We start from the raw sequence: 10,567 nt of genomic DNA, 5'->3' as shown, positions 1-10,567 counted from the left end.
AAAGAGATTTTGTTTAAAACAAGTAGTGATCTGGATATAACACTTTAGTTCTAACACTTTAGAAAATAAAACAATTTGATCTTTTTTGTCTTTTGTTTTCACACTTTTTATCTGATTATATTTATTGTTTTTTTGTTTGTTTTTTTACTTTTCCACAGCCTGGTCTCCTTATATTAGTCTTGATGAGCAGGTCTTGTTGATATTTGTCAAACTATTCACATAATAAGGGATGTTCTTGTCCAATCCCATTTTTTTTGTCTCTTTCACTTGATTCATACAATGATTAAAATGAATTACCAATAACTGTATTTAGTGTGATTTTATGTCAACCTCACCTCTCGTGAGCAGTGCAGTCAATTTTTGCACAACCACCTTTGTAAAATCATGGCTTACTTTCATGTCCAAGATTTTCGAATCTGCACATTATGTGTTGATGCAATGAATATGGGTTTTCCCCAACAATCTTAGCATTTTTTTTTTTTTTTTTTGCCATTTACAATGAGATTGAGAGTGAACAACACAGGCTTGGGTGTCGCAGCTTCCCGTCTTTTTGTGTTTCGTCACATGCACTGTGCACTCTGCTCAGACAGCTGTCGGGGTGAAGAAGAGCTGAGCAGAGGGCAGCTCAAAAACAAGTTACCGAACATTTTCTGCAAGTTTTGTCTGCACACAAACAACTAGAAAAAACACTGAATTATGTTGTGAGCCAATATATTATTGAGTCAGATTTAACCTTATTATACATGCTAACATTCTCTTCAGCAAATTGAAGAGCGTAGCAAGGTGTGGGCTTATTGATGGCTGTAGCTGTTTGGGTCTTCAGACATAAGATTGCTTCTGTCCTACAGAAACTTGTCTCTAGAACAATAACCTCTCTGTGTACAAAACAGATTTGTGGGTGAACCAGATAAAAGAGATTTTCACACGTCCACACTCAAAAACTCAGTCGCTCGAAAGCATCCGAGCGACTGAGTTTTTGAGTGTAGACGTGTGAACCTTAGTAAGTTAGAAAAGATATTTCATTAAAGTGGTTGAGTTTAGAAGGTGAAGCTCATGTACACATTCAGTAAACAGAAGAGCAATACGTTTCAAGTTTATATTTCTTCAAAATTTGATGTTTAACTTAATGGTTACGAAATACCAAAATTAAAATTTTGCACATGAACACTTTTTAAACGAGTTGCTGAGAGAGCGATGTTATCTAATGGTGTTGCTTCACTGTGTTTTATCAAGGTGAAGTCAGCAGAGCCGTCTTCCAGGAAGTTTACAGCACCGACTACTTCCTTCTGCTGAGAAGTTTTATGGAGATGCTTATTTTGTTGTACTTGTCACACACTAACAATGCAGCAGTACCAATATCTATTTAATTGACCGTGGCATAACTAGGGATGTTTTTTTATTATTATTCATCTTAATGTTTGGGGGAAAATGGGTTTTCCTTTAATATAAGTCAAGATAATCAAAGCTAGCCAAAATCTTTAGCATAGAAGCTAAATATTTTAAAAATACTGTACCACTGTATGTGTAATAAATGAAATGTTGCTGTTTGACCTGCACTATTGATGTAAAGCAACTTTTCAATTAAATTCTGACTTATTGAGTTACACCTATATTTTAACAAAGTACTGGCTTTTAGAAATATCCTTTATTGTCTGATCTCTTCCTGTTAGTAGTCAAACCTCAAAAGGTGTCCAATACAGTTTCAAGGACTGTAATTTGGTGCTTCATGTCTGTAAATTCACTAGTGGGATAGCTCTTTTACGCAAACTATCCCACAACGTTGTAGTTCTGTCCGTCCCATCACAATGACACACAAAGAAAACGATTACTAACAGCCCGAAGGGAGTGGTGAATGTGCAGTAGGGGGTGTTTTGTGGACTCAAACCAATGCATAAAACCTGATACAGTGTGAAAACATTGGGTCCATGGCGACAGCCTTCATGTGGATTCCTTCTGACACCACTGCTGTGAACTCTCTGGTAGGTAGTCAATGCTTGCTTCAAGCAGCATACACCTTCAGCTGAGTGCCACATTGTGACTGAGGGCTGATTCACACATGTTTGCATATCTGGTTTTATTTTTCCATCATGTAGCACAAATACTCTGGTGAAGATTTTGTATAATTCTCCACAGTGCCTAACGTTTTAGAGTAAAGTTAGATTGTGAGTGTCGTGTAAACAGTTAAGCTCTTAAGCCGTAGCACGTTTACCCTTTCTTAGTTTTCAGCCCTTTTTAGCTCCCTCCCTATTCCTGGTATGGTGAAGCGCGTTAAACTGGTTTTATGGTGGCACATCTGTGAAATTTCTCTTGTCCTGAATGATGGATAGCATGTTAGCTTCTAAACCAGCAGATCCCACCTTGTCATGAACAGCCTCACCTCTGGGCGTATCAGTTTACTGTATCTTTATTGGAGCACTTAAACTAAAATACGGCAGGGTTATAATTAAGACAAACCGAGGTAAATGCTGTAAAATGAAAGTTACCAGAGCTGAAGAGGGTAGTTAGGGTCACATGCTTGACACTGAGTGAGATTATCTACATGCTTCTTTCAGACATCTTAAAATTATTGCATTGAAAATTTTTCTTCTTCAATTATATGATTTTTCATGAGCAGTTTGTTCCTTAATAAAAATTTATCAAGCCTTTTAGTGTTAGTATCTTCATATCACTCACATCAAGTTTGACAAGAAGAAAAATAACATGGTCCAAATCAGACAAAATAAGTATGACACTGCCTATCAAATATAATAACTCGTTTTAAAAAGAAATGTTTTAATTAATGTAAATGCTTGACTCAAAATATGCAGCAGAGCTTTAAGCAAAAAAGTTGTTCAAATCTCTGCATAAACATATTTTGTTCCTTTCTTATCAGTTTAAACCTACCAGATGTATAAAGGTTGTCTTTACTGTCACTTTACACAGATATAATTAGGTGCGGGAATTGTTTCACTCAAAAGAACCTTACTGAAGGTGTGCATAACACAGTTTTGCCTACAAACAGTGTGAAAGTTTAAAAAAAAAGGTTACAGTTTCAAAACCACACCCCGAGAACGATTCAGGCATCATGTGAATCATCCTGAGACGTCTTAGTTAATGTTTACGCCGTCACCCCAGGGACAGAGATAACCTTGGACAGGTTGCCAGTCCATCATTGCATCACATAAAAACAAAGAAGGACGTACAGTAACGCACACATACATGTATTCTCACTTACGGATAGTTTAGAGCGATCAATTAACTGTAGCATAACACGAAGGCCCTGGCATGGATTTGAACCTAAAATCTTCTTGCTGCAAAGCGGCAAAACTATGAACTGCACAGCCCACAACTGAGTCATGTTTTATGTCTGTGTATGTTTGTGTGTCTGTAAATGTTGTGAAATCATGGTATTTTTAATCGAGGTTATTGCACTGAGCAAATACTGCACCTATAAATTGTTCTTGAACAGAGCTGTTTCCTAAGCATAATTAAATTCAATGTTAAACACAGAGCTGCTATCACACTCGTCTGCAGCTCATATTGTAAGAGTGAGTACAGTTTTGCACAATAATGTTCAGATACTATTTTTTGAAACCGCCTGATACAACTACTCAAGAGGCTCAATAGATTACATTTGAAAAAATTTTAGCAAAACTCACAATGACTCAACATCTTCCTATTCCACTGCCTTAATAAAGGCTCTGACTTAGCACTCAAATGACTCATTTTGGATGGTCTAAAACAGGAATTTAAACTTTACTGCAGCACAACCAGATATTTGAGCTTATTTGTCTTCATCCCACAATCTTGTTTAAAACATAACCACTGACAGCTCAGCTTAACATTCAGCTGTTTTATGTTGGTAGCACTGAGCTCCTGTAGCCTCTGGGCATACCTGAGAAGCAGACTACTGAGGTCTGGGGTCTAACTCCACTTTCTCAGCTTCGCTTAGTTCTACACTTCAAAATGAAGTGATGCTGATTCAAGAGAGGTCGACTAAGAGTGAGTTCCATCCAAGGAAGCATTTTTAAAATAAATAAATAAAAAGTTTATTTTAATATTAAGATTTTTGTCTTCATTTAAAAAGAAACTTTAAAAAGCACATTTTGTCAATTAGTTTGACAAAACCGTTTAAATACAAAATACAGGTGCTCCCTTGCTTCCTGTGCTAATCTTAAACTTAGTGAAAGAGTCAAAAAGCCACACGTTAAACACATGTGAAATTGAGAAGTGTTTGATTTTCTTTATATATAAAATCTTTCCCTATTTCTTTAGCATCATGATTCAAACTTATTTGCAACAGAAGCACAACCAAAGTGCGTGCTTGCCCTTCTAACTAGTCGTTACGTTACCACTCAGATACTCTGTAAATCCGTTTTTGCTTTTTTGCTTCAACTCCCAAACCTCAAGCTCTGAGTTTTTCAAAGCCTACAGCTCATACTGATACAGCTGTGGTCTGCCGTAGTGCTAATGCCCACTTAGGGGACTCTGAGGGGAAAAGATTCTTAACTTCAAAGAACTCTCAGTCGCAGACGTCTTCTTATTCTTCCTCATTTTATCTCTGGCCCGGACACTTATCAACCACAAGTATTCCTGGATCCTTCCCAACATTTTATTTACTACTAGCAAATTCAGAAAATGTTCAACAAATGAAACAGGCTCAGAGATGTATATAACATTAAACTCAAAATCTGTCCATAACTCAATATACCAATAATAAAGTGACAGGCAAGCACATTGAATGCCTGGTGAAATATTTAGTGTATAAAGTGCAATTGGAGAAGTTCAAAATAAATCTGAAACCAGGATGTGAACACTGGCAACAGAAGGCAATGGGTGAGTTAGAGGATCTTAAAAACAGCTAATGCCAGTACATAAAGTGAGAAGGGTGATTTTTAGAATAGGAACCAAGTGAGTAATTACACATTACGAAACAGGAGGCAAAAAATAATAATAATATGAGAGAATGTAAGATGAAAGGAAGCACAGAAATGAGTAAGCTGAAAATATGTAACCTACAGTACCACAAGAATCCAGTTAAAAAACAAAAATATGCACAAAATCCTCAATATTTCCTTAATTCTGGTCTACCAACAAAAATATACTGAACTGGGTCTCAATCAAGGATTTGTAAAAATGATTTCTATCAGAGTCCCAGGCAGAGTTCTTGGCTCGTGCCACCTTTAGTTGTGTTATCAAATGTAAAGTATACCACACCACCAGCCATTTGTGCACACACAACTTGAGTAACTGTATTTTAGGCACATAATCTTATGATTTGTCATTCAGGAAATGTGTTTTCGTGACTGTGTTAAGTTCCTTGCTTTTCTCTTTTCTCAAACATCTTTCGATCTAAATGAGATCTGTGTAGATGAGAAAGGAGCTGAAGCACAACTCAACATTTTATGACATTCAGAGCAAAGCACAAAGTTTATACAGCAACAGAAAAACTTTATGTTCTCAGACAAATTACTGATGAGTCAGATCAAAATAGAGCATACTTCAGAAAACTGCTCCACATAAGACATAAGTGTGACTAAGGCCTGATTTCACTGAAGCCTGTTTTGAGTCAAGTATACCTTGAGACACAATGGATGCCTCATCTTGGACGAAATGAACAGTCACCATAAAGAAAGACATACAAAAACAACAGATAGTGGAGTGTGTTAAACATAATGTATTAGTCAATAATGTGGGACACAGTCATAGTTACAAAGTGTTCAAGCATTAACATGTCACTTACATTAAAAAGTATCTTGGAATTGGTAGTTTGTGACATCCCTATCATAAAATATAATAAACAAAGAACTGTGAAGCAACTTTAAATGCTTCACAGACACTAAAGCGGATTTTATTCTATGCCAGGTGATTATGTATTTCATTTTCAATTACAATAAATCAAAAGATTGTTAAAGTCAAATGGAGTGTTCAAACTTCGGCCAGGGTAGACTTATGATTATGCAACAAAGTGAAGGCAATCACATTCGTGATTGCTGAAAGTTGAGTACAGGACGATTAAATCACATGTAATGTCTCTGAAGTCAATATTCCAACTTTGGAAGTTGGAAGATTTCCCACCAGCCTTGACCTTTAATTCCAATATTGCTGTACATGTAAAACATGATACCTGCAGTATTAAACTGCTTCTTTGGACTTCTGATTAAATTCTTTATGCACATAGTTCAGTGCCACCTCCATGAACACGTTGAATGTACAAAATCCAGAGGAATACATTGCTATTGGCTTGAATTACAAATAGCAGTTAACCTTACCATAAATCCAACATGGCTGCCACGGTTGTAAAACTTTGCTAGCTAGCTGTAGCTATAAAGTCCTTATTTGTTCTTCTAATGGTTTGTATCTCGACAGATCAGTCTGTCACATAGTGCAGTGCAACCTCCGAGATGCTGAATGTAAAGATTTAATTGCTGATAATTAGCCTGGTCACTGAGAATGACACTAAGCAACACAATTAAGCTGGGTGTGTTATGACTACATCTGATTAAAGAGGGAAAGTAATCACCCTGCATGGCAGGAGTACATAGTTTCTGTTTGAAATACCCTGCCATGCTGTAGCTGACTCTACCACGAGAACAAGCTTAACACTTGACAGTAACCTCACATTTGAACCCAAACAGAAGAGGAAGAGGCGGCGGAGGTGTAGGAAGAGGAGGTGGAGGAGGAGAAAGAGGATGTAGATGCCTGGATCTTGGTTGTTAGGTCATTTATATATATGTACATTTAAACTTCTGGAAGCAAAGAGCTGCCGAAAAAAGGTTGCTGCAAACTGACATCTCCTACACACGCCCACACACCTCTAACCCAAGTTAGCCTGGTGGACCAAAATTTACTCTTCAGAAGATAAAATGGTATAAAATAGTGACTAAATATATGGCATTCATTTGGGAAACAACACAACATGCACAGTTAAAAATATTTTATACATTATTATAGCGTTATTTAAGTGGCCTCTGTAGCTTTGATAAGGTGTCCTGCAACTATATTTAAACAGCTGAGTTGCCCAAGAAGAATTACTCCTGTTTTTATTGCATACTGAAAACTATTTTTTACTGTTTATTTTAGATATAAGTTATGCCTAACTGGCAACATATTTCTTAAGAAAAAAAAAAGGAGTTTACAGCTGGATGAAATAACAGACAACTCACAGCTCAACAATGTCAAAAAACAGATTCCACCAGAGAAACCATGAAGCAGAAACAGGTCTATCTGACAGATTTGCTGGATAAGATGGTGACGCCCACTCCGCAGGTGGCTGCATGAAAGCAACAGGAGCATGTGGGTGTAACTTTGACTTGTTTTTTTTATGTGCTGTAAGCATTTCTCTTTGTTGTATTCAAAGGGAGAAGCTTTGCTCTCTGGACCCCAATCTCATGCTCTCAAATCACAGCAGCTCGACAGAAGCAAGATCCGACCACTTGCGTGACAGATTACATCAATTCAAGCGAGTTTAAAAAAAAAAAAAATCTTCTGTTTCCTGCACAGATGGTTAAGACCGTCAAGCTCCACTTTGGTTTTGTTCCTCTTTGCTGTTCTTGTTGAGATTTTGGTGTTTGAAAAGGGAAAAGTTTTGGGGACAGACATATTTATTCAGACGGATCCCCAATCTGTAGGTTTTGATTGTTGACCTCTTATCTGTAGCCATAGAAAAGCTTTGTCACCTGTAAAATAGAAAATTAAAAATAAAAGGTTTTTGGGTTTAGATAAGGTAGTTCAAAGTCATGAATAAATATCAAGTAACTTGGTTTTAGAATGACATCTCCACACACACAAAAAATAATATTTTCAATTAAATATCTTTCCTTTTACTCGGTAATAGAATCTAAATTCTCAGCCATGCTGCCCTGCCCTTGATTTGCCACCTCCTTTTTAAGTTAATCAGAAGCGCCAGTAATTATCAGGGTGGTGACCTTGCCAATGGATTTATGCTAAATATTGTGAATCATCCCATCAGGTTTGGTTAGTGCAGCCTTGAGAAGAAGTTTAAAGGACTTCTTTTCTTTTTAAGTATCTTTTTGCACTTCTAAGTATATGTTTAGGAACTAACATTAGCCACATTAGGTGACTGATGTTTAGTAAAAACATTAGCCAACAAATCTCAGACTAAAATCTTTAGTTAAGGTCAATGTTGTTTCTCCTTTCTCTCCAACAGATTTCTTGTTTTCTTATCTATTCATATGTATATACTTCAAATAATCAAACATTTTCTGTATCAGACATAAATAGAATTTGTGTTCAAATGATGTAGGATTTTCTTTTTGCTAAGGGAAAAAAGCTATCTAAGCAAATGATGGCTTTACGAATAAAAATATTTGCTCCCTAAAAGTAATATCTGATTGTGCCACAACTGACAGCAAAAACTGCCAATAAGCACTGTTGTAACTGGGTCTTTTACATCCCTGTGGTGGGATTTTGGCCCACTTTGCAAGTCAATCACACAATAAAAAAATAAATATCCAAGTGGCCAAATACTTTTTTGACAGCACTGTATAAAATTGAAAAAACCTGCAGGTTTAAATGCGGTGTCGGTGTTATGTGGACCTGCAACCACCGCCACGAGGACTAAGGCCTCAATAAGTGGGTCGTGCTTTGCCCCTGCGCCACCCCAGCACCCAAATTGTAACATTTTTCATTGGTTCTAGTTAATTGTGTGCAGGCAATACTTGAAGAAAACCTAGCACTTTACTATAGCTGTACAACTTAATAGTTAATGTTTCAGCTGCTCTCTGCACAGCTCTCTCCAACACCTACCACATGTCACATGTAACAGATAGGCTCAGCATTTTTTTTCAATCAACATAATAGTGCACACGGTCTGTTGTACAGTTTTTAACTTTTAAAACATTGACCATTCAAATTGTGACCATTTTGCTCACTGAGAGCTTAAGTTGAGAAGGAACAGGGACTCAAACAAAGATTATTTGAAAATGCCAAAAACGGGGATGAGGTCTGGATTTTCCAGGTATTAAGTGGTACATAACATTTTTGTGAAAGTCAAACTACAAAGTGAGAAAGTCATGTGGTTTTGCTTGAACATAACCTAGAAACATTGGCTGGTTTCAGACTTGCATATCATGTTTAAAAGTGCAGCAGGTAATGACGCTATTTGCTATGAGTTGACTTCGATTGAAATAGACAAGTAGCGCCATAGCATTTAACTGAGAACTGTATCAAAACAGAAAACTTCTCATTTAAAAAATGTCTTAATGTGCCAGCTGGCAAGCAAATAAATCTTGAGCTTTGCAGATTGAAAAGCTTACGTCTGCTAATGCTAGCAAAACCTCTTTATCATATTCCATGTGTGTCTGCCCATGCAATAATAATGATAATAAAAATGACAATTTGTCAAAGTCACAAAAGAAGACAAATAAAATATCCTTCCATGGGATACTACACAGGTATGTGTACAAAATGATCAAACCTCCACAGGGTGTGTGCATCTAAGAACAACTGTATTTTGTTGAAAAGCCAAACCCATCCAACATGGCAGAGGTGTAATCATCTAAAGTATTGTTGCAAAGTGTTAGGAGGTAAATTTAACTGTTTCATTCAAATATACCTTGTTTGTCATTTGCAAAACAAAAAAACAAACATTTTCATTTCAACCATAATAAATTTCAATGGAATCTGTGGAATGCCTTGTAAAATCCCCCAAAACAACCTTGTAATGCATCACATTTTAAAAGTATAAGAAAAATGGGATTATTGCAACTGTTTGCATACTGGTGAAAACCTACGTATTATCATTTCAAACAGCGACATCCTTCCGGGATACCCCAAGCCATTCCCAGGAAATGTGTGATACAGTAAATCCCTCCAGCAAATTCTGTTTTCTAACCCGGGGCCACATGTCAACAGGGTCTCAATCTAAAGCAACAAAGCAACAAAATGCATCAGTAATAAAATGCCTTAGCAAGTTTATCTGGGTGATAAACAAGCGTAGCTGACATTTCTTTGCTGTTTGGAATGTACCATGCTTAGCACAGATGATAATTGTATTTTGACCTGGAAAGTCGTGACATGATAGTAGGAATAATGAGGCAGGAATTGGCAAATAGTGATTGATAATAGCAAATCACAAAGGACAGTTCAGTTTCTGACAGATTAAATTTGTTCTTATTAGAAACCTTTAAATACTTTAATAGTTGGAATGCTGACTACAAAGTGGGGGGCTGCTTTGGTAAACTGACAAAGAAATATTTTTGCCAATTTGGCAAATTTGGACTTGTTTAACAACTAATTATATAATAATATCTGTGATGCATAGACTTGCCAGCTGCTTGTGCATTGATTAGTCATGAGGTGTAAACAGCTTTTAAACAGTATTTTTTATTTCCTCTATCACTCACTAAACACATGCTGAATACAGGGAAGAAATTATGCAGATTTGCATTACTCTTTCTGGATCTGTATGACATAAGTCACTTGATAGGATTTTTAAGAACATTGAACTGAAGGATGCTCATTTTTTACATGAAGAATGTAAAAATACCACACTATTAAAAACTTCTAACCCTGAAATAAGTTCTCAGCTCTTAGTTTTGGGATGGATGAAATATTCACACATATC

The sequence above is a fragment of the Xiphophorus maculatus genome, chromosome 8 (assembly GCF_002775205.1).
Source record: "Xiphophorus maculatus strain JP 163 A chromosome 8, X_maculatus-5.0-male, whole genome shotgun sequence".
Classification (NCBI taxonomy): Eukaryota; Metazoa; Chordata; class Actinopteri; order Cyprinodontiformes; family Poeciliidae; genus Xiphophorus; species Xiphophorus maculatus.
Note: the sequence above shows the minus strand (reverse complement) of the source record.